Source organism: Crinia signifera, chromosome 3 (genome assembly GCF_055691185.1).
Source record: "Crinia signifera chromosome 3, ASM5569118v1, whole genome shotgun sequence".
NCBI classification, from domain to species: Eukaryota; Metazoa; Chordata; class Amphibia; order Anura; family Myobatrachidae; genus Crinia; species Crinia signifera.
In genome coordinates this window covers 22,402,543-22,426,207 of record NC_139219.1, presented here as the reverse complement: position 1 = coordinate 22,426,207, position 23,665 = coordinate 22,402,543, and the positions used below count along the sequence as shown (strand labels likewise).

Here is a 23,665-nt window from a genome sequence, read left to right as displayed (position 1 = left end):
GACACATGAGAATGAATATGAAAACATTAAAAAAAAGAAAAATAAATCTTCAAAAACTCATGTCAACCTTTTTCATTGTCGACCATAGCCGTGCCAGTGTTTTGCATGTGCCATTTAATCCTGGGGTTGCCGTGAATCGCGCGCGGGGGTGGGGGGGAGGGAGGAGGTGAGGGGTGTCCGCGAATCACGGGAGGAGGGGTCGTGGGTGGATGCCGTGAATTGCGGGAGGGGGGGTCGCGGGGGGGGTGTGGGTGCCGCGATTGTGGGAGGGGGGGCGCGGGGGGTTGCAGTGAATCGCGGGAGGGTGGGTCGGGGGGTTGCCGCAATGACAGGAGGGGGGGTCAGGGGTGGGGAATCGCGGTAAGGGGGGTCGTGGGGGGCAACGTGAACCGTGGGAGGGGGGGCCCGGGGGGTTGGCGCGAATCGTGGGAGGGGGGGTCGCGGTGTGCCGCGAATTGCAGGAGGGGGGGTGTCACGGGGTGGGGCCGCGAATCGCGGGAGTCACCGGGGGTGCCGCGAATTGCGGGGGGTGTGCTGCAATTCGCGGGAGGGGGGTCGCGGGGGGTGCCGTGAATTGCCACAAGAAAAAATCAACACAGAAAGGTCAACACATGTAAATGTTGACATAAGTGTGGCACTTCATTGGTGTCCATGTCAACACATGAGAATGAATATGAAAACATTGAAAAAGTGAAAAATAAATCTTGTCAACCTTTTTCATTGTCGACCATAGCCATGTCAGTGTTTAGCATGTGCCATTTAATCGTGGGGATGCCGTGAATGGGGGGGGGGGGGAGGGAGGGAGGTGCATACCTCCCAACATGACCCTCTCCAGGAGGGACACATTGCTCTGTTTCTGGACTTTCTTCTTAATTTATGGATTACCATCACCTGTGCTTAAACACCTTTCTTCTCAATTACCCTGTTTAAAACAGGTGATGACAATCATAAATTAAGATGGAAGTCCACAACCCAGCGTTACAGCTCCAGACACACTTTGAGTGACAGATGTAGCCAAATATATAAGAGATGGCATTCTAATGGAAACTATGGAGGAGGAGAGGGATCTAGTTGCCACTATTTCAAGGTGCTTAAAGGTAGGTAGGCAATGTAGTAAAGCAATGAAGAAGGCAAGTCAGATGCTTGGTTGCATAGGGAGAGGAATCAGCAGTAGAAAGAAAGAAGTAATAATGCCACTGTATAGGTCATTGGTGCAACCTCACCTAGAGTACTGTGTTCAGTTCTGGAGGCCACATCTCCAGAAGGATATAATACATTAGAGACTGTACAAAGAAGGGTAACAAATGGTGCATGGCCTACATCACAAAATGTACCAGGAAAGAGTAAAATATCTTAATATGTATAGTTTAGATCAGAGAAGGGAAAGGTGTGGCATGAAACTTGTATCAAGGGTTTTAACAAGGTACACAGGAAGAGAAGAACACGAGGACCTGCACTGAAACTAGAGGGAGGAAGATTCAGGAGAAATTTGAGGAAAATTACTTCACAGAAAAGGTAGTGGATAAATGGAATCACCTCCCAACAGAGGTTGTAGAGTTAAATACAGAAGAGCAATATAAACATGCTTGGGATAGGCATATTGATATCCTTACAAAGCAATAAGGGTCAAATAGGCTTTGAGGTAACATGTTTAAAAAAGGGGCATACTAGATCGGCCAAGTGGTTCTTATCTGCCATTGAATTCTATGTTTCTATGAGACAGTGGCTAAAGATGTGCGGTACTGACATGTGATTGGCTTTTGCCATGAGAACTTCACCATCAATAGCAAAACTTTTTGCGATAGGGTGGAAACCATCAATGGTTCCGAAATATTGATGGTAAAGGGACATCCCTACTCCATACACAAACCTGTTCAAGAGTATTTGGTCATTATCCTAAGCTCCAGTATCTGTAGTCTTTGTACATACCCTCTGTGTTCCAGTCCCTTGCTTGCTCTTATGCAAATGGGATACATACGATATTGTGGCGGTGGGGATTCCAGCAGTCAAAAGGCCAAAGATCATCCTGACACATGAAATACCGACAGGGGCTCTGTAGGGACCTAGCCCTCTTTGTCAACCCCCTAATCCTTCCTGCTTACTGCCTATAACTACCCCCCCCCCCCCTAGTGCCTAAGCCCTTTACCCCGCAGCCTAAAAATAACCCCCTGCCTCGCTGTCTTACCCTAAACAACCCCTCCCCTCCAATAAGTTCCTAATCTAACACATCCCCCTCTGCAGCATGATTGTCTAGTACTTTATCCCTGCTCTTTTATCTCAATCCAAGGTTTAGTAATAGACCACTATGTTATAGTAGGTGAGTATCTTGTTTGTCCAAGTGGCTAAAGTTTATGTAGTTACCGATGACTGAGTTGCTGACAACTAGCTGACAAAACCCTATAATATATAATGGATGGCAGAATGCAGATGAAACCCATCCGGCCTCGATAGTCATTTCTAAATTCTGCCCAAAAGTCACTTTCAAGGATAACAATAGCTGCTCCTTATATACACTTGATATTTACGACATATTTTGCTTTGATGTTGAGATGAAATCCTGAAGCTCAAACAACCTGTTCCTTGTCTCCATCTACAGCAGAGTGACCCATAGCGTTGATATGTTATGCATGATTTTGCTTACTCGGATTATTAGAGAAACAGAATGACAGTTTCCATTATCAACTAACACAGGAGTTCCAGCTGCATGCATGGGTAGGTTCTACACGCAGAGATGCCACTGTGGTTTCTGGCTTACGTTGCTCAGATGTGTCTTCAAGCATACACGCAAAGACTTAACTGATAGCCCCGGTACATCAAACTTTCATGGACTTTGTGAATTTTCTTGATACACCTTGAGGCTATAATACAGTACATGGAAAATTGTAAATACGTACAGAATTTTGTAGCCAAGAGGTAAATGGCATTTAGGTTGATAAGCAATGTTGTAGAGAAATTGGAAAGCCTTAGAGAACATTAATGGAAGAGGTAATATCAGCAGAACGGAAGAGGTAATATCAGCAGAACGGTGGTTACACTGCCCCCTTGTAGACCACAGGTGGGACTGGCCCTCAAGAACTTTGTGCTTGCCTGCAGGACCTACTCTATCTTCTGAAACACAATTATAACCGTTCGTAGCAATATCCTGCTTATAAAGAAACTTTCAATGTACGTAATATCGAGGCTCCCGTTTTTCTAATGAGACCGCGTCCCCTTGCTACGCTTCGGGCACGGTGGCTCGCTGCGCTCGACACACTATATAAAATCAACTCCATGCGTAGTTGGATAGTAGGGGTATGAAAAAATGGGGTGCATTTAACATGGGAGTCCAGATAATACATAAGTACCAAAAACTCTCACTTGTCTCTACATAAATTCATCCATCCAACTATATTAAATTATAAATGGTAGAGGAACAGATATTTAGAGGTACATTTACTAAGATGGGAGTTCTTTTTGAAGATGAGATGTTGTCCATAGCAACCAATCAATCTTCTAGAAGGAGATAAATATGTAAGAAGTAGAATCTGATTGGTTGCTCCTGGCAACATCCTATCTTCAGTAGAACTCCCATCTTAGTGAATTTACCCCTTTGAATGTTATGTCAAAATTCCCAATACAAACAAGATCAATCCAGTGTTTTAACCACTTTTATGTGGTCTATAACCACTTCCCAGGTACTGACAAATGTGAGGCAACCTCAACCAGGAGCAGAGGCGTAGGGAGGGCGGATCCACCGGAGCTCATGCTCCGGGCGCTGATTGGTGGAATGGCGCCGCCGGCCCGCCCCCCCCCTCCTCAAATGATCCATTCCCTGCACAAGTTATTTCAAGTATAATAACAGGCAGCGCGCGCCGGCGTCTGCGCTGCCCTACCCGGCGCTGGCGTCTGCCCTACCCGGCGCCTGCCTCCGTCCTGCCCTTCTCGCCCAGTCCCTGCCGCCAAGCGTCACTGATGCTTTGGCCGGGCGGCGGGCGGACAATCTTCTGTCTTTTCTAAATTGCTGCTGCTGCTCGGTCCGGCTTCCGGGCAGCGCAGCGTATCAGCACTAAAGACTCCTCCCAGAGTCACCTGACTCACTCCCTCCTCCGTGGCTACAGCAGCGTCATCAGCCATCCCAAGCGCTGGCTGTAGCCTGGAGGAGGACAAGGTGTTCAGCAGCCGCCCGTGCCGCCCTGTAATTCAAGGTGAATTTTTTTTACATTTATTTATACAGCTAATTAATGTTAATAATAAACATAGTAATAAACTTGGGGTGGGGTGGGGGGGGGGGTGAATATCTCTGGCATCTGCTGCCGCCCCGGCCCTGCTGTGCTGTATATGTCTTTATTCTTTATCTGCATATATATTTATTTACAGCTGTCAGCATCTTATATAGTACAGCAGATTCCGTTACAGTGTCTTATATATTGCAGCAGATTCCGTTACAGTGTCTTATATAGCACAGCAGATTCCGTTATAGTTCCTTATATAGCACAGCAGATTCCGTTACAGCGTCTTATATAGCGCAGCAGATTCCGTTACAGTGTCTTATATAGTGCAGCAGATTCCGTTACAGTGTCTTATATAGCGCAGCAGATTCCGTTAAAGTGTCTTATATAGCACAGCAGATTCCGTTACAATGTCTTATAGTGTCTTATTTTTTAAGTTTTTTCTTTTCAAATGCCAACACATGTTAGCCATGCCCCCAAATCATTACAGGGGGGGGGGGGCGCAAAATATGCCCTTGCTCCGGGCACCATGGCACCTAGCTACACCGCTGACCAGGAGTACCTTCCTCCTCCCCATACTCTACTGTACACTACTTTAAGGTGAGAGGGCGGGGCTATAAAGGAGGGATAATGCTTTGGTACTGGGAGTGGAGAGCTGGGTCAAGCAAAGACGTAGCAAAGCATCCCAGCTGTTACGCATTTGCCTCTTAGTTACAAGTAAAATCGTACCACCATTGTTAAGGTGCCCATACACTGCCTGCAACGTGTCGCAGCAGTGTACGGATACCCGATGGACTGAAAGCCACCGGGACCTTCCCGGCGGCAGGGACACATGCGATCCGTTCTGATGGATCGCATGCGTCCCTGCTTCCCGCCCGCCCCAGAACGGGTGGTCGGACGGCCAGCTGGTCCGACCACCTAGTCGGGTCCGATGCGCACGGGACCGCGCATCGGACCCGACTACATGTTATGGAGAGGTGATTTGGTCCAATTTAACGGGCCGATTGATCGCAAATCGGACCAAATCGGCTCGATGTATGCCCACCTTTAGATTGACATGCTGGCAGGACCCTATGGGGGAAATTTACCAATATGAAAAACCTAGTTTTTCGTATTGGTATTTCCCCTACGGCTGCATACGACTGTTTGAGTCGTATGCAAAGTCGTGTTCCGGAGGGGAAATTACAAAGCAGTCAGATATGACTGCTTTGTAACCCTCCGATGGTGTAATGATTCGTATTAGCGGCACATATATACGGCCGCTAATACGAATGTTTCTAGTAGTCTGCACGGATCAGTCAGATCCGTGCAGGCTGCAGTGTGTAAAAAAAAAATAGAAAAATAAATAAATTTAAAAAAAAATCGGCATGGGGTCCCCCCCACAGCTGTAACCAGCACCAGGCTGAAGGAGCCGGGGCCGGTAATTAAAAATCAGGGAACCTGACAAATAGGGGTTCCCCGATTTTTAACAACCAGCCCCAGGCTCCAGGTCCGGGGCTGGTTCCCAAAATACGGGGGACAAAATGACTAGGGGTCCCCCGTATTTCAAGAACCAGCCCCAGGCACAACCAGCCAGCAGGGTAATGTCACAGCCGGGGGACACTTATTATATAAGGTCCCGTGGCCAAAACATTAACCCCCTGACCGGTCAGCCTGGCCAGGGGCCCTGGGGGAGTGGGGACCCCCCCAATGAAGGGGTCCCCCCCTCCAGGACTTACCTGACCAGGCTGAAGCCTGGTACTGTCCCCGATGCCCCTGGGCAGTGGGCATCGGGCTGATTATGGTGTAAAAAATAGATGAAACTATTGTTTTTTACTGTGGCACTACAAGTGCCAGCAAGCCTCCCCAGCAAGCTGGGACTTGGAGAACCACAAGTCCCAGCCTGCTGGGCATTAAAGGGCCCGCTGGCACGTGTAGTTCCACAGTTAAAAAAATAGTACACAAAACACACTGACACACATTTAAAATAAAACTTTAATACATACAAAGCCCACACATACTAATACTTACCTATCTTCTTTCCGTAGGTAGCCCTGGTCCTGATGTCCTGTGTCGTCTTCGTGATCCATGTCGACGTCCTTCTTCATGTCGACGTCGCTGTCGGCGATGGCGTCCCCGTCCGGATCTGACGAAATCCATGGAGGAAGCTGTGGAAGGAAACCATACTCACATGTCCCAGCGCGACGTAGTCCAGGTAAGGGTCTTGGCAAAAAAACAAACCGACACCCCGAAACCAGCCGGACAGAGAGCCGCACGTTGATTGTGTACATCGTGCGGCTCCGCCTCCCGAATGCCGCTATTGGCCGCCATGCGGCCCAGCGGCTCCTGATTGGCCGCTAGGCCGCAAGGCGGCCAATAGCGGCATTCGGGAGGCGGAGCCGCACGATGTAAACAAACACCGTGCGGCTCAGCTGTTCGGCTGGTTTCGGGGTGTCGGTTTGTTTTTTTGCCAAGACACTTACCTGGACTACGTCGCGCTGGGACAGGTGAGTATGGTTTCCTTCCATAGCTTCCTCCATGGATTTCGTCGGATCCGGACGGGGACGCCATCGCCGACAGCGACGTCGACATGAAGAAGGATGTCGACATGGATCCCGAAGACGACACAGGACATCAGGACCAGGGATACCTACGGAAAGAAGATAGGTAAGTATTAGTATGTGTGGGCTTTGTATGTATTAAAGTTTTATTTTAAATGTGTGTCAGTGTGTTTTGTGTACTATTTTTTTAACTGTGGAACTACAAGTGCCAGCGGGCCCTTTAATGCCCAGCAGGCTGGGACTTGTGGTTCTCCAAGTCCCAGCTTGCTGGCACTTGTAGTGCCACAGTAAAAAACAATAGTTTCATCTATTTTTTACACCATAATCAGCCCGATGCCCACCGCTCAGGGGCATCGGGGACAGTACCAGGCTTCAGCCTGGTCAGGTAAGTCCTGGAGGGGGGGAACCCCTTCATTGGGGGGGTCCCCACTCCCCCAGGGCCCCTGGCCAGGCTGACCGGTCAGGGGGTTAATGTTTTGGCCACGGGACCTTATATAATAAGTGTCCCCCGGCTGTGACATTACCCTGCTGGCTGGTTGTGCCTGGGGCTGGTTCTTGAAATACGGGGGACCCCTAGTCATTTTGTCCCTCGTATTTTGGGAACCAGCCCCGGACCTGGAGCCTGGGGCTGGTTGTTAAAAATCGGGGAACCCCTATTTTGTCGGGTTCCCTGATTTTTAATTACCGGCCCCGGCTCCTTCAGCCTGGTGCTGGTTACAGCTGTGGGGGGGACCCCACGCCGTTTTATTTATTTAATTTTTCTATTTTTTTACACTGAAGCCTGCACGGATCTGACTGATCCGTGCAGGCTTAAAGCAAATACGACAGGAAAATGGTGTTCTATTTTCCTGTCGTATTTGCGTGGGTGTTTCACACCACTTAGCAGCCGTATTATCCATACGGCTGCTTAGTACATCAGGAACCACCATTCTTTTGAATGGTGATTTCTGTCGTATTATATCGATGGTGTAGGACATTCGTATTTGTAAATACAAATACGAATGTTCCATCTTTAGGAAAACGAATTGTTGTATTTTCGGGATTGTAAATCCCGAAAATACAAATTCGTAAAAAAAAGGTGTATTTCTCCTTACGAATACACCTTTTTTTCTACGAATCCATTTTGGTAAATGTCCCCCTATAGGTCAATGATTTGGTCTCAATGCCTGTTAATGTGTCCACATGAATTGAGGTCACGAGGAGGACATGGATAGAATGAGCATTACAGCCGTATACAAGCTCTGAGCATGTGTGGCAAGACCAGTAATGTCAACACGTTTCGTCACGTTGTCAACGTTGGCTCCTTGAATGGTTGCTATATTTATACTGCCTCTTTATTAATTAAAAAAGTTACAGTTCCACATTAAATATAACTGACAATCGAAATGCAGCAAACAGTTTCCTTAAAGTGTATTGTGCATATGAGCCTCTTGTTTTAGCAACCTGTGCCGAATACTGCATTTTGATCTTGAATGGTACCAGAAGTCACATTTTTAGAGGTTGTAATGTGTCAAACCTTCTAAAGAGTGGAGAAATGGACCAGTAGAGAAGTTGCCCATAGCAACCAGTCTCCTTCTACGATAGCATTTATCAAGTACATTGTATAAAATGATTGGAAGAAGCTGATTGGTTGCTATGAGGAGCTTCTACACTCATTCACCAGTCCTCTCTTTGATACACCTTTATAGAAACCAGGAGAAGACAGAAAAAAGGGCCTGATTCATAAACAGTCGCAGTTTTGCTTAAAATGTAGGGGGGCGCGTTGCGGTCTACCGGCACAAAATGAAATTGCATCCTTTCTGGGGTGCGATTGCATCCTTCAGGTATGCGACCACAGTTTGTGCTTCATGTATGCACCCTACGGTGACTGCTCATGCGCAGAAGTGTGATAATCGCCTAATATCGATTTTCGCACTTCTACGAATTTTACTGAATCGGGCCCAAAATGTATTCATTTCCAATGCATGAAACTTTTACGCTAATTATTCTTCTACATGGCCAGAAAAGGAGAGATTTGCCTCTATTCTATTCTCCCGTATACTAAGCTACAGTACAAAAAACAGGAAGGACTGGTGTCTGTGAGTTCATATCTTAATTATAGGAAAGTGTCCAATCATAAACTATTCACTGTCACCGAAGACAGCCTCAAATATGATTACAACGCAGTTCTAAGTTGGATGCAGACTTTGTTCCAAAGAGAATTGTGCTTTATGAGAGATTTTTCCCTGTCAAAGGTCTCAGCAGCCAACAGAAGCTGCAGAGCGCTTTATAAGACGCCCGTGTCTGATTTAGCCAAACACTGACGCTTTGCTTAAATAGAGAACGTTTCAGGGATAGACTGAAACACGGAATCCCAGATAAAAGTCTGTTGGGAAGATTTAACCCTTCGCAAGGCAAACAAAATGTGGAGGAAAAAAAAAACTGAAATGAATGATAAAATGTAAAATAAATCTATTCAAAAATTCGGAATAAAAAATATATATAATTTCTCCAAAAATGCATACCTTTCAATGCACTGATGATGTCTGTACTATAGAGGTAATTCAGACTATATATAAATATAAAATGAGTGGGTGCTCAAACCATATACCGTATATACTCAAGTATAAGTTGACCGGAATATTAGACGAAGCACCTAATTTTGCCACAAAAAAACTGGGAAAACTTATTGACTCGAGAATAAGCCTAGGGCGGGAAATGCAGCAGCTACTGGTAAACTTCCCTGTATAATAATACCAGGACACCACAGGTTGCTCCCCCTTTATAATACCAGGACACCACAGGCTGCTCCCCCTGCATAATAACATACACCCAACCTCTCCTTCCCTCTATTATTTCTTACTCCTTTCCTACACCTTTCAATCCCTCTTCCACCCTCCTTCCCTACACTATTACTTCCCAGTGTATCTTTCCGTCCTTCGGCCCCAGCTGCAGGCAATGTACCATAGGTGCCGGATACAACTGTCGCCTGTGGTTCCGGCTGTCGGCAATGTACCGTAGGTGTGGGATTCAGCTGCCGCCTTGGGTCCCGGCTGCAGGAAATGTACTGTAGGTGTGGGATGCAGCCGCCACCTGTGTTCCGTTGTTTCCTGGGGTCTTAGCTGCTGAAGCCTGCGGTGCAGGATGCAGCTGCTGCTCAGTCCCGGATGCAGCAGTGCAGGATACTGCTGCTGCCCAAGGTCCCGGGCTCAGGCAGTGAAGGTACGACAAAACCTTCAATGCTGGCAGACATGTCTTCGGTGCAGGAGGCTGGTGGCCATTTCCCCAAAGCCACTGATTAGAGTATAAGCCGAGGGGGCTTTTTCAGCACAAAAAAATGTGCTGAAAAACTTAGCTTATACTCGAGTATATAAGGTAAATATTTGTTAAAGAGGATAATTAGAGGCAGGCAGGTCATGGTCTATAAAGTTCAAAAAAGTCTCTTTTTAAATGTAGAAAAAGTTCAAATAGATACAAGGAAAAAAGTATTCCAAAACAATCCATCTGCAGTAGATGCAGCATCAGGCTTAGAAATATTTAAAAAATCCATCCTTATCAATGGGCAGAAAAATGATGCAAAATACTGCAAGTCAGCCATGCTCTACAGCTGTTTGTGTGTCACCTTCATCAGGAACATATAAGACTGGCAAATGTAGCAGATGTCCGTCATGGACCGCCGCCCGAACGGACTCCCGCCTCCCAGCATGGACCCACGCCCACTCACCTGTATCCTGTGACCTCCTCCTCCCTGCACTGAAAAACCTCTTCCGGGTGCAGGGAGGAGGAGGATAGCCTGCCCCCCACAGCAGCAGCAGCACAAGAAGGGTAAGGGAGGGAGGGGGAGCCGCCGGGATCCACTAACTCACCACAAAAGACAGCTCTTAATGCAAGAGCTGTCCTTTGCCATAATTATCGCATATGTTAGAGCATATGCGATAATTATGTCAGCGTTACCCTGGGAAGTGCTGCAAAGGGCAGCACGGATGTTAAAGCATCCCACCCATAATTCGATAAATGAGTTGATTAACAATGCTCACCTGTTAACAAGCACATGGGAACAAATCGTGCAAACAATGCCCATTTCCATCACTCCCCACGCCCGCAAGGTCGAGCCCACCAGAAATTATGTAGCGCTGGACTCGGCTAACGCCGATAGCCATGTCCGTCACTGCGTCAGCTGTATCACCGGAAATGACAGATCGCAGGGCTCGGCAAATGCTGGCCACCACGTCCATCACCATGGTGATGCCTGACAGTTCAAATCCAGGCAGCGAGACACAGAGCACTGTGTCCTCTACTCCAGCAGCAACTATCATGAGGCCTTGTGGGCCAATTTTGTGCAGAAAGTTGCTGTGATGTCTCTGTGTCCTCACAGGGACAGATTAGGGAGGGGAGGGGCGAAGGGTGTGGTCGCCCCCGCCAGGCAGTTCATAAACATAGTACAGCTGTGGCATACCCTCCAACATGACCCATTCCATCAGGTACAAAATGCTCTGTTCGTGGACTTCCCTGCCAGTGGCATTGACAGAGTTGGGGCTGCAGCACAGTCCAATATTGACTGTACTGGAGTCCAACCTCTGTAACTGCCACTGGCAGAGAAGTCCAGGAACAGAGCATTTTGTACCTAATGGAATGTGTAATGCTGTGGGCACTGCTGGGGAGATGTCCTGCCCCAGCCGCTCTCAGTCTCCGGCCCCGCCCCCATGCCGGTAAGCCAGCCCTCATTCAGCATGATTTAGTGAGAGGAGTAGGATCATCACCAGTGCAGAATACAATACAGTAGCCACAGTCGACCTGGCTGCTGTCCATCGTCATCCCTGCTGCTGAATGTGAAACCCCTAGCCTGTCCTGCTATTCAGGTCAGCGCCTGCCATGTCCCCGCCACCGCCCATGTGTGTGACGCTCCCCCCCCCCTGCAGAAGCCACTGGAATTCTATAGATGTATTGTTGAGCACTACAAATCACGGGATTGACCCGGGTGCTGCGCTGTAATGTGACCATTATCCGGCTGTGCTGCAGGGATTACCAGTCTGTTGCCTCAGGCCTCATACCTCCCCCCATGTACCCAGTGCTGTATATCCCCTTATGCTGTATTATAGCCTCAGTGTAGCCACATGACCTCCTCCCAGTGCCCAGCTCATAGTGCCCCCTCATACCCACATACAGCTGTGCCTGTCCTGCTAATGCTGCCCCATGCTCCCCCCACATTATTCCCATCTCAGACCCTCACTCTCTGTGCTCTCACCGCGCCCTGAGGCCCTCAGCCATTATTTAGCGGCACCTCTGGGCTAAGGGGAGGACATGGATGGCGGTGGTGATGCGGGCACCTGGCTGGTGGGAGGATTTCCTGCCGTATTACTCTGTTGTGTAATAACTGTAATATGACAGGAACTGGATGACTTGTATCAGGGCCATCCACATGTAGTCGGATCCATCCTGGCCTGCATGTTGTGCCACAGTGCGAGTTAGTGTCCTGGTCTTTTTTGGCTAGTCATGATTCCTGACCCCTAACCTTACCCTGCGCACCTCTGAATTATCTCTGTTGCCTGTGACTGAGACAAGGTCAATTTGCACCCAGCCTCCAGCCAGCAGGAATAATTGTGATACAGTGGTTTGGTGCAGCGCTCTGCCCCTTTTGCTTGCGAGGGTGTATGCGAAAACGGAGTTTCGGTAGGGTATGTGAAAATGAGGAATAGGCAGATGTTAATGCAAAGGTTTTACTGGGTAATACAAATACACATACATAAACTGTAACAATGATTAGCAAGCGATATTTCTCATGACATGGTATACACACATATCATAATAGGCAAATGCATTGATTGATGAATCAATCTAATGGAGTGCTTGATGGTAGCACTAAGAAGGGCTGGGGGTGTGGGATTGTGCTTGGCTCCTAGAGCCCGGTGTCCAGTGGTGGTAGGGGGAAGTGGGGGTGGTAGCCCGTCCGTAGGGATGAAGTTCAGGGGGGCGCAGATAAGGCTGCCTGGTGTTGGTAACTCAGGTGCGGCGTCCCGCTGTGCTGAGTCTCAGGTGCTGCGCTGTTGTTTGGCCGGTGCCTTCTCCAGACGGTCGGAGGTGTGTGAATCCTCCTAAATCGCGGTGGGGAGTGTTGCGCTGCCGGGACGGGGGGGACCTTGTGGAGTGAGAGCAGGTCCGGGCTCTCCTTGTGTCCTTTGCCCGTACAGCCGACAGTGCAGGTGTCCGGTTGGACCGTATCCCTTCACTGTCCGACGCTGCGGGTGTGGGGACGTGGAGTGTCTGACGGGGGCTGTGGGCAGGTGGAGCTTTTGATCGCTCCTTCCCGCCCCGGTGTCCTGTCTACGGATCTGCCTACTCACCTGATCCCGGTCCCGGCGTGTTCGTCTCTCTGTGCGCGCTCGATGTTCTTATTAGTTGTCTCTTCTCAGGTCGGGCTGCCGGCGGTGATTCTCCTGCTTCTTTCACTCGGAGCGGGTTTTATGTCGGGTACGGGGTGATCAGCTGTTCTTCCTCCAACGCGTTTCGGCCCTGTGTTGGCCTTCTTCTAGGGAGTTTTACAGCTGTTTTTGTTCAGTCCCTCTGTTATAGCCGAGGGGCGGGACCCATGTGGCGTGTTGATTGCTGATAGGTCCTGATTGTGCGTCTGTTGTCCAATTGGACAGCGTGGGGGTCCTGTATTTCGTTGGTGCTTTCTCTCTCGGGGAGCGAGTGTCTATGTGGGGAATAATAGTGTGATAGTATTGTACTATCGCATGGGAAGAGTCTATATCAAGGGGATGACTTTATTTGCGGGGTGTGTAATGCTGATATTGGCGGCTTATAGATTAAAACCCCACAAATAAAGTCATCCCCTTGATATAGACTCTTCCCATGCGATAGTACAATACTATCACACTATTATTCCCCACATAGACACCCGCTCCCCGAATGCAACAGCATCAAGCCGGCGAGTCAGCAAGCCACGAACTATTACCATGGCAACCGCTAACAAGACATGCAAATGAGAGAGAAAGCACCAACGAAATACAGGACCCCCACGCTGTCCAATTGGACAACAGACGCACAATCAGGACCTATCAGCAATCAACACGCCACATGGGTCCCGCCCCTCGGCTATAACAGAGGGACTGAACAAAAAAAGCTGTAAAACTCCCTAGAAGAAGGCCAACACAGGGCCGAAACGAGTTGGAGGAAGAACAGCTGATCACCCCGTACCCGACCAAAACCCCGCTCCGAGTGAAAGAAGCAGGAGAATCACCGCCGGCAGCCCGACCTGAGAAGAGACAACTAATAAGACCCGCGAGTGGAGAACATCGAGCGCGCACAGAGTAGGGTGACCAACTCATCCCTTTAATCAGGGACACATATTAATTACACAGGTTCTGTGGCAGTTTAAAACCAGGTGAAATGGAGTCTTGAGGTGTGGCAGTTTAAAACCAGGTGAAAGCCAGCCACAGAACCTGTGTAATTAATATGTGTCCCGGATTAAAGGGATGAGTTGGTCACCCTAGCACAGAGAGACGAACACGCCGGGACCGGGATCAGGTGAGTAGGCAGATCCGTAGACAGGACACCAGGGCGGGAAGGAGCGATCAAAAGCTCCACCTGCCCACGGCCCCCGTCAGACACTCCACGTCCCCACACCCGCAGCGTCGGACAGTGAAGGGATACGGTCCAACCGGACACCTGCACTGTCGGCTGTACGGGCAAAGGACACAAGGAGAGCCCGGACCTGCTCTCACTCCACAAGGTCCCCCCCGTCCCGGCAGCGCAACACTCCCCACCGCGATTTAGGAGGATTCACACACCTCCGACCGTCTGGAGAAGGCACCGGCCAAACAACAGCGCAGCACCTGAGACTCAGCACAGCGGGACGCCGCACCTGAGTTACCAACACCAGGCAGCCTTATCTGCGCCCCCCTGAACTTCATCCCTACGGACGGGCTACCACCCCCACTTCCCCCTACCACCACTGGACACCGGGCTCTAGGAGCCAAGCACAATCCCACACCCCCCGCCCTTCTTAGTGCTACCATCAAGCACTCCATTAGATTGATTCATCAATCAATGCATTTGCCTATTATGATATGTGTGTATACCATGTCATGAGAAATATCGCTTGCTAATCATTGTTACAGTTTATGTATGTGTATTTGTATTACCCAGTAAAACCTTTGCATTAACATCTGCCTATTCCTCATTTTCACATACCCTACCGAAACTCCGTTTTCGCATACACCCTCGCAAGCAAAAGGGGCAGAGCGCTGCACCAAACCACTGTATCACTGTCCTATCTCAAACCGGGTCGGTCACCCGGTTAGTGAAGCAGCTAACCCCGAAACAAAGGGACCAGTGCGCAGGAACTACAACAAAACAGACAGCAGGAATAATTGTCATGGCCCATAATAATGTGTAATGGGCATTTGGATTGTGTCATAATGTGTAATGGGCGTTACGGTGTGTGTCATAATGTGTAATGGGCAAAACTGATTGTGTCATAGTCTGTAATGGGCATCACAATGTGTACCATACTGCGTAATGAGCATTATGGCGTGGATCATAATATGTGATGGGCAATACAGTGGGCGGCAATGTGTAATGGGCATAATGGTGTGTTCCATAATGTGTAATGGGCATTACAGTGGGTTCCATAATGTGTAATGCCTCCTTTTTGTGATGCCACGCCTCCTTTCCATGCAAGGGTACTGCCTGATGCAGGTCGGCCTGTGTGCTCAAAATGCATGGGATTTCTAGTCCCAGTCCGGCCCTGCATGAGGCTGAATGGCTCGGAAAGGAGAGAACCCATCAACAAGGGGAGAAAAGCTAATATAGTAGATCATTAATAGATATAATACATATAATCTCAATGCTCTTCTGTGGCTGCAAGATACAACATGCAACATTAACAAAAAAAAAACAACACACTAAAAATTGTTGACACAATCAAACTATCATAAGAAGCAATGTAAAAAAATGTATTCATTTAGATCCATCAGTGAGATACAGCCAAGAGAGGAATCAAATAGCATTCCTTCTGAAGTAATATTTTTCCAAAGTCTCCTCCCCTGCGTTATGGAGGGACATGATCTATGGGTAAGAAACAAAAGTCTTTCAGTTAATTTTTATGATGTACAAAATGTTTGGCAACTGGGGGGGGGGGGGGGGAAGCACCAGCAGCCGGGTCACCACAGTATAGACGAAGGATTGCATTACCATGGAAGCAAGGCTGGCGAGCTGAGGCTCAAACGAACGCACTACTGTACACTTTATCCTATCTACCTCTGACTGGCTAGTATTGGTAACTAACAATTATTCACCTTTGTTGGCATGCAAGCATTATTCAAGTTAACCATCTAACAGCTGTGAGAGAGCTTGTTGATCCGCTTCTAAAAAACTGGATTTACTATCACACTAATTCCATTGCCCACTTACCATAGTAACAGGAAGTTGATTTATATTTTTTAGAGAACTTAATATTTATTTTTTATAATGTTGTGTACTTGCTGTATTTTTTTTTAAATTGTGCTGAACGTTATTTGCTGTCTACTGTCTGTGCTATTAAGTAAAAATTAGCTCTAGGAATGGCCATCGAGCATCGATAATTAGAAATCATTGATGGACATTGGCCATTGACTACTTTTACCAGATGGTTTCCCTACATTGATATCAAATTAGAACTAATATTTCCTTTTTATTTTTTTTAAGGTGCAAGGACACGGAGGTCCCACCTCTGAGTTCTGATTTGCCCACAGGCCATTCAGTCGAATATAATGGATGACCATCGATAGCTAAAGGTATCATTGATTATCCATCAAATAGTTTACGACTATTGATGGCTGGGTGAAGAATCACTGTCAATGGTAACCATCGATGGCATCTGCACCAATGGCCATCCCTAGGCAGCTCCCGCTACTGCAGTTGTAAGCCGCCTCTCTTCTCCCCTCCCAAGTCCCAGATGCGCCGTGGCTGCAAAAATTCTTGTTAGGGGGGGAATTAAGTGCCAGCTGCCCCCCAGCAATCGATTGCCGGGCACCTGAGTGCAGGTTTGAGTGGCAGCTGTCCCCTTTGACCCCCCCTGTAGCCAGGCCTGGGAGGAAGAGACAGTGAGGAAAAAATAAAATCATGCAATTCCGATCATTACAGCTATTTAATAACATAGATATATAGGTATTGTTCAGAGATGGACTGTGTAATGCCATTGCTGTGGTCTCAAAGCCCCTTTTCCATACTGCCCCCCCCCCCCCCCACAACCCTTCATTACACCCCATTTGTACACTCTGCAAAATCATATTCCAAGCCCATCAAAGCTCTGTATTTTTCTGAGCTTCTGCATACATATCAATCAGACCCAGAGTACACTGATCAGCTCCAGCGATTCCGGAAGTCATTTCATCACCGCCACTTTTATACTTCAGACAGCAGAAAGCCGCACGTCGGAATCAAACAAGCTGTCCCTATGCCTGCCCTCTGTAATATATGACAATGTTTCTGCTGCGGATCCTCTAGACTTAGTCATTAATCTGATTCAAGGAATTGATATGAAAATACTTTCGCATTGCCCGTTTCACAGTGTAACCGTATAACTTGATCATCACATATTTAGCCTCTGGCAAACCAGAAATAGAGGGAATTAACAATCACAGCACTTGGTGGTTATTGCTTTTTAGCATGGAAAAAATGAGAAATAATGTAGACAACATTGGGAATTATTGAAATTCCTTTTTCTAAGCTGGGTTTATGAGGAATTATATACATTTCAAACATAAATCTAGCTATGTATCAAATATCAAAAGCGACAGTACAGTCTACACTAATTGGGGTCCATGTTGACAGGTGTTGACATTGGCACCAAAAACCCATAAAAACCTCATTGACGTATTCAGGTGTCAACCTTTTCTTGTGTCGACCTTTTGGCAAGGTCGACATCTTGTCATTGTCAATCTTTTGGTGTTGACATACTGATTGTTTATCTAGACACTGTAGACCTACTTTTGGTGATACCTGATGTGGGTGGAGATGCTGTTTGGGGCATACCGTCAAAATGAAGCATGCCCTCGCAGGTAGGGGGCATGCCCGGGTGGCTCAGATCCCTATTTTGTCACTCCAGGGGCCCTGGAGATGCGGACTGCCCCCGGAGATCAGTTGGTGTCTAGTGCCAGCTCCAACACTGTAACAAAAGCCAGGTTCTGTATTTAATGTTACAGGGTCAGGGGGTAAATGACACCTGTTGCGCCCAATGAAAATCTTCACAATCCCAAAAAAGTGAAAGAGGAAGTGGCCACTACATTATCTATCTTCTACATTATTTATCTTTTTTTTTTTACCTATGTGCTTGTTGCCAGGGGTTACAGTATGTGCTTGTTGAAAGGGGGTTTCTTGCTTGTTGACAGGGGTTTGCTGAAGCTACATATGCTCATTGCCTGGGGTTACATATGCTCATTGCCTGGGGTTACATATGCTCATTGCCTAGGGCTACATATGCTCATTGCCTGGGGTAACATATGCTCATTGCTTGGGGTTACATATGCTCATTGCCTGGGGTTACATATGCTCATTGCCTGGGGCTACATATGCTCATTGCCAGGGGTTACATATGCTGGTACTTGTTTCCTAGCACGGCCACAACGATTTAGATCGTTGTGGTCGTAAGATAAAAAATCGGATCGATCGCATCGCATGCGATTTGGTCGCATACGATGCGACCGATCCGACCGACCGATTTTTCACCCGATTTTTTTTTTTTTTCACCTGATTATTTTCAATTGCCCCCCCAAATGTTACTAAGTGGGCTAGACCCCACGATAGACGTCAACCCGAAGCGTGGCGAGCGCAGCGAGCCCGCGAGGGGCGGCGGTGCGCGTCCTCCGACCTTTTCATTCCCCTACTATCCACTAGGGCGTGGAGTGAGAATAGAATAGTGTGGCGAGCGCAGCGAGCCACCGAGCCCGAAGCGTGGCGAGCGCAGCGAGCCCCGCGAGGGGACGCGTCTAACTTCACAGGTATACGCGTCCCCTCGCGGGGCTCGCTGCGCTCGCCACGCTTCGGGCTCGGTGGCTCGCTGCGCTCGCCACACTATTCTATTCTCACTCCACGCCCTAGTGGATAGTAGGGGAATGAAAAGGTCGGAGGACGCGCACCGCCGCCCCTCGCGGGCTCGCTGCGCTCGCCACGCTTCGGGTTGACGTCTATCGTGGGGTCATGGCGGGCACATAAAAAATGTGAAATGGGTCATATTGGGCCATTTCACCTTTTTTATCATTTTACCCTATGTGAGATGGACTTAATCAAGTCCATCTCATCTTGTGCCATTATAATGGCACAAGACCGACGCGATCCTCCCGATTTCAATGTTAAAAGATTTTTTAACATTGAAGTCTATGGAAAAATCGGGTCAATCGGTCGGTCGCATCGCGGCCGATTTTAATTGGTCGCGACCGACCGATTGACCCGATTTCTGTCATTCAAAGGGAAAAAATTGTAAAAAATCGGCCACATCGTGAGGATCGTGTCCCTTAATTAAGAGCCACGATCACTCACGATTGTGGCCGTTCTAGGAAACAAGTACCCATATGCTCATTGCCTGGGGTTACATATGCTCATTGCCTGGGGTTACATATGCTCATTGCCTGGGGTAACATATGCTCATTGCCTAGGGCTACATATGCTCATTGCCTGGGGTAACATATGCTCATTGCTTTGGGTTACATATGCTCATTGCCTGGGGTTACATATGCTCATTGCCTGGGGCTACATATGCTCATTGCCAGGGGTTACATATGCTCATTGCCTGGGATTAAATGCTTGTTGTCAAAGGGGTTACATGCTCGCTGCCAGGGGAGTTTATGTGCTCATTGCCAAGAGCACACACATGCTCGTTGACAGTAGTTAACTGCTCAGAGTGCATCAGCGATCCCGGAATCCGTACTTCCACGTAGTGCTGGGCGCGCTGCCTTTCCCTTACAGACACTAGTGGTCTGGTAGAACCATCAGCGTTGATCTCCTAGAAGGTGGCACCCATTTTTGGGAGGATGTTTGTGCAGATTCCATGCTGTCTGGATGGAATGTGCAGAGACCCAGCTCCACCTGCCACACTGCGGCCCCCCACTTCCCCCTTAGGTCCCAGCTCTCCAGGCTGCTGCCTATTAGTGGATCAGGCTCATTTCAGTGGCGCTATCACAATTAAAACAACATCATTAGAAATGAATATGCAAAAAGCATCTAATAGTCCACAGTCATTTCAATAGAAACCACGGTACTTATGTAGTATCTGGGCTGCCGATTTTTTGATTGTATGCCTTAAGTTAAGGCATACAATCAGATGCGATGCGATGCGATATCGCATCGCATCGCATACGACCATGCGATGCGATGCGATGACCCGATTTTTCCATAGGATTCAATGTTAAAATGGACTGAGTCCATTTTAACATGGAATTCAATGGGAAAAAGGGGTCCTTTTCATACCCCTACTATCCAAGTGGGCATGGAGTTGGATATAAACCTGTGGCGAGCGTAGCGAGCCACCGAGCCCGAAGCGTGGCGAGCGAAGCGAGCCCCGCGAGGGGACGGTATTCTGTGTCCCCTCGCGGGGCTCGCTACGCTTGCCACGCTTCGGTGGCTCGCTACGCTCGCCACAGGTTTATATCCAACTCCATGCCCACTTGGATAGTAGGGGTATGAAAAGGACCCCTTTTCCCATTGAATTCTATGTTAAAATGGACTCAGTCCATTTTAACATTGAATCCTATGGAAAAATCGGGTCCATCGCATCGCATCGCATCGCATCGCATGCGATATGGTCGGGTGCGATGCAATGCGATGGACCCGATTTCAAAATCGGCAGCCCAGTTACTACATAAGTACCGAAACCACTTCCGTACAGAATACACCACACCAGCCCGGCATTTCTAATCTGACGGCCAAAAGGAGCAGCTTATGTCTGGACATCAAAATCCTTATCGGGGTGATAGATCAATGCTGCCTAGATCGACAGTGACGAAAGATTGACGCAATCGTAAGGTGGATGGGAATGTGATCGACAGTCACAAGTTTATCCTGTTTTCTTTGCTTAGACCAGGGGTTCTCAAACTCGGTCCCCAGGACCCCACACAATTCATGTTTTCCAGGTCACCCGGCAGGTGCACTCATTACTCATTGACACATTTTAAAAGATCCACAGGTGGAGCTAATTTTTTCACTTGTGATTCCGTGAGGAGACCTGCAAAACATGCACTGTGTGGGGTTCTGAGGCCCAAGATTGAGAACCTGTGCTTTAGACCAACTTGGTTTGTATTTTATTATCCATGTGGGCATAGAGTTAGATTATAATAGTGTGCCCAGCATATCGTGGCACCTTGCCTGAAGCATGGTGAGTGCCGCTAGCCATGCAAGGGGACACGGTACGCTTATACGATGGCCAACCCTTTGTAGACATAGACCCCCCCCCCAAAAAAAAAAAAAAACTGTAACGGTCGAGCACGTTCCTGTAGATCTAACTCTTGTGTCTAACTTTCTTTACTGTTGACCTAGACGCTGTCGATTATTGTTAGACATCTAACTAGTTGCGTTCGACCAAAAGTGGTCACCCACCTGCTTGTCCATCTAGGCGCCGTCGATCCGTTATACCAGAAGCATCAGAATCGTTCTTTAGTAAATGTTGGCAATTTGAAATGAAAACCAGCATCAGTCTGCGGCGGTTTCTCCCGGTTCCTAAAAGACACCAACCACTACGTACGTTTAACCCCTTGTATTTGACCATAATATTTCATTTCTGCAGAATCCTCTTATTTAGCGTTAAATAAAAGATGAGGAGTTTTATGAAAACTCCTGGACCACAGCTTGCGCCATAACTGCTGATCTCTGCAGATAGGAAACATCCTCGTCTGCCAACAGCCATTAGGAATTGTCTCTGGCCACTAACCTCCCTTTATCATTTAGAACTTTTCTTTTACCTTCGCTTTAAATATTACTGCTGTCTGACTTCTATCTCTGTATAATATATAAAAGGAATGAGCGAAGGTGCCTGCAGTCTGTATTATACCGTTCCAATGCATTTATTGGAAATGGCTTTTGATCCCCTGAAACAGAACATTAATAGCCCCTGCGGTAACGGGGAAGCCAAGTGCTCTGACGTTGAGGCCCTTATTCTGATTGACGCGGACTTTACCGCGTACTTACGGATCGCGTCTTTACGACGTCTGCGCATGCGTGGAGAACGCTACGCGCATGTGCCACGCCTTGACTCGGTACCAGTTCGGGCAAATCCCGTCCAAAACTGTTCACCGCTATCAGTCTGGAAATAGGGGCGTATTATGGGCGTCATGCGGAATGACACATGGGCGTAGTTTCAAAGTGGGCAAAACGGGGCGGAAACATGGGCGGACACGGGGGAGTACACTTATGTTGGGGGGCGTACATTCGGAAACCACTCCGAATGCACGCGATTAAAAAAGGGCAGAAATGTGCGGTGTCCACAAGTGTACTATTGCTTTGCGGACACCACTCGTTCATGCGGTAGGCGAACGTACGCCTAATGACTACAACCATTAACACCTGAACCCAATAGAATCTACTCCTTTACTCATTACTCACTAATAGGCCGCTTGTCAGTGCTTTAATAGAAACCATTGCACTTACATTGCTGTAAGGGTTAATGTGTGCTATGCATGTGTTAGGCATGCTTGTAAGGATATATTGGAATCTAATTGATTCCAATTCCAAATAAGCTGTTTTTTATGAGGGTAGGTAATTGAATAAGTGGGTCATGTGATGTATTGCAGAAGATACTTCATAGTGGGTTGTTTGGCGGAAATCCTCCGCTTACGTGCGGTAGCACCGCTTGGCTCCCGTTCGGATGCGGTATTCCCGAGCATACTCTGTAATACTCTGTAATACCGTGACGAATCGGAGTGTTTCTCCCGCACACGCATGATTTGTATGTCGTCCGTAAACACGCCCTGTTCTTAAAGAGTGAGTCCGTCCGAATGCGGAGGACACGTGGGCGTTTCTACGGACGATGGCCGCATGCGGAAAAACACCGTGGCGTGCGGACCGCTCCGTAAGAATGCGGGAATTTCCGCACAGATCAGAATAAGGGCCTATGTGAGAAACATGCAAACTATCATAAAATAGAAAGGTGAATAAATTACTTTTTATTGAGCTTTTCCGCAATTTCTGAGTTCATAGATCCCTACATAAGTAGAGCTGAGATTCTGTTCCTGCAGTAGGAGGTTTAATCCCTCGATTAGTTAGATGCAACATATCAATTTTAAAGCCTTTTAAAGCACTAAATAAAGAGGGCGCGGCTACCTGCAGGGGCAAATGCAGGATTTTCATGGGAGCTTTCTGTATATGCATGTACATATAATAAATATATTCAGTTGTATACAGGCGGCACTCCAACAGACCTGAAATGCCTTTATTCTCCAATGGCGTTTCGGGACCCTGTCCCCATTTTCATGGACAGACAGCACATAATGTACTCAACCACATATTTTAACTAGGCTTGCCTACCCTCACGGAATGGCCGGGAGCCTCCCGGAAATCGGGTCCTTTTCCCGGCCCCCCGTGAAGGTGGGCAAGTCTTCCGCATTCTGCTAATTGCCCCCGCTCCCCCCTTGCCCGCTGGTGTAATTACCTGAAATTGCGGGTCCGCGGAGAGGGGGCGGGGCTAAAATGACGTGAGCACTGCATTTTGCGTCATTTAAGCCCCGCCCCCTCTCCGAGGCCCGCAAATTACAGAGTTTTCCGGAATGGGGGGCGGGGCCAAGTGATGTCAGACTTGCTACCGCACCCCCTGATGTGTTGCCTCTCCGGGCTTCTCCCGGAGAGGTGAAATTAAAAGTAGGCAAGAATGATTTAAACACAAAAAAATCTCACCCCCCCCCCCCAAATCAATTAAGGCACACCTATACTCACCACATCCTGGCTCTACATCCGAGGCCACGGACATCCGTC

At 48.0% G+C, this 23,665-nt stretch overlaps 1 long non-coding RNA gene across 1 annotated transcript in view; it reads right to left on the bottom strand.

Moving 5' to 3' along the window:
- The window catches only part of LOC146062450 (uncharacterized), a 28,483-nt gene extending 5,172 nt beyond the window's left edge, over positions 1-23,311 (bottom strand). The window contains exon 1 of the long non-coding RNA XR_014471324.1: positions 21,299-23,311. This is a non-coding gene — a long non-coding RNA (uncharacterized LOC146062450). The remainder of the gene's footprint in view (positions 1-21,298) is intronic.
- Positions 23,312-23,665: the final 354 nt, after the last annotated feature.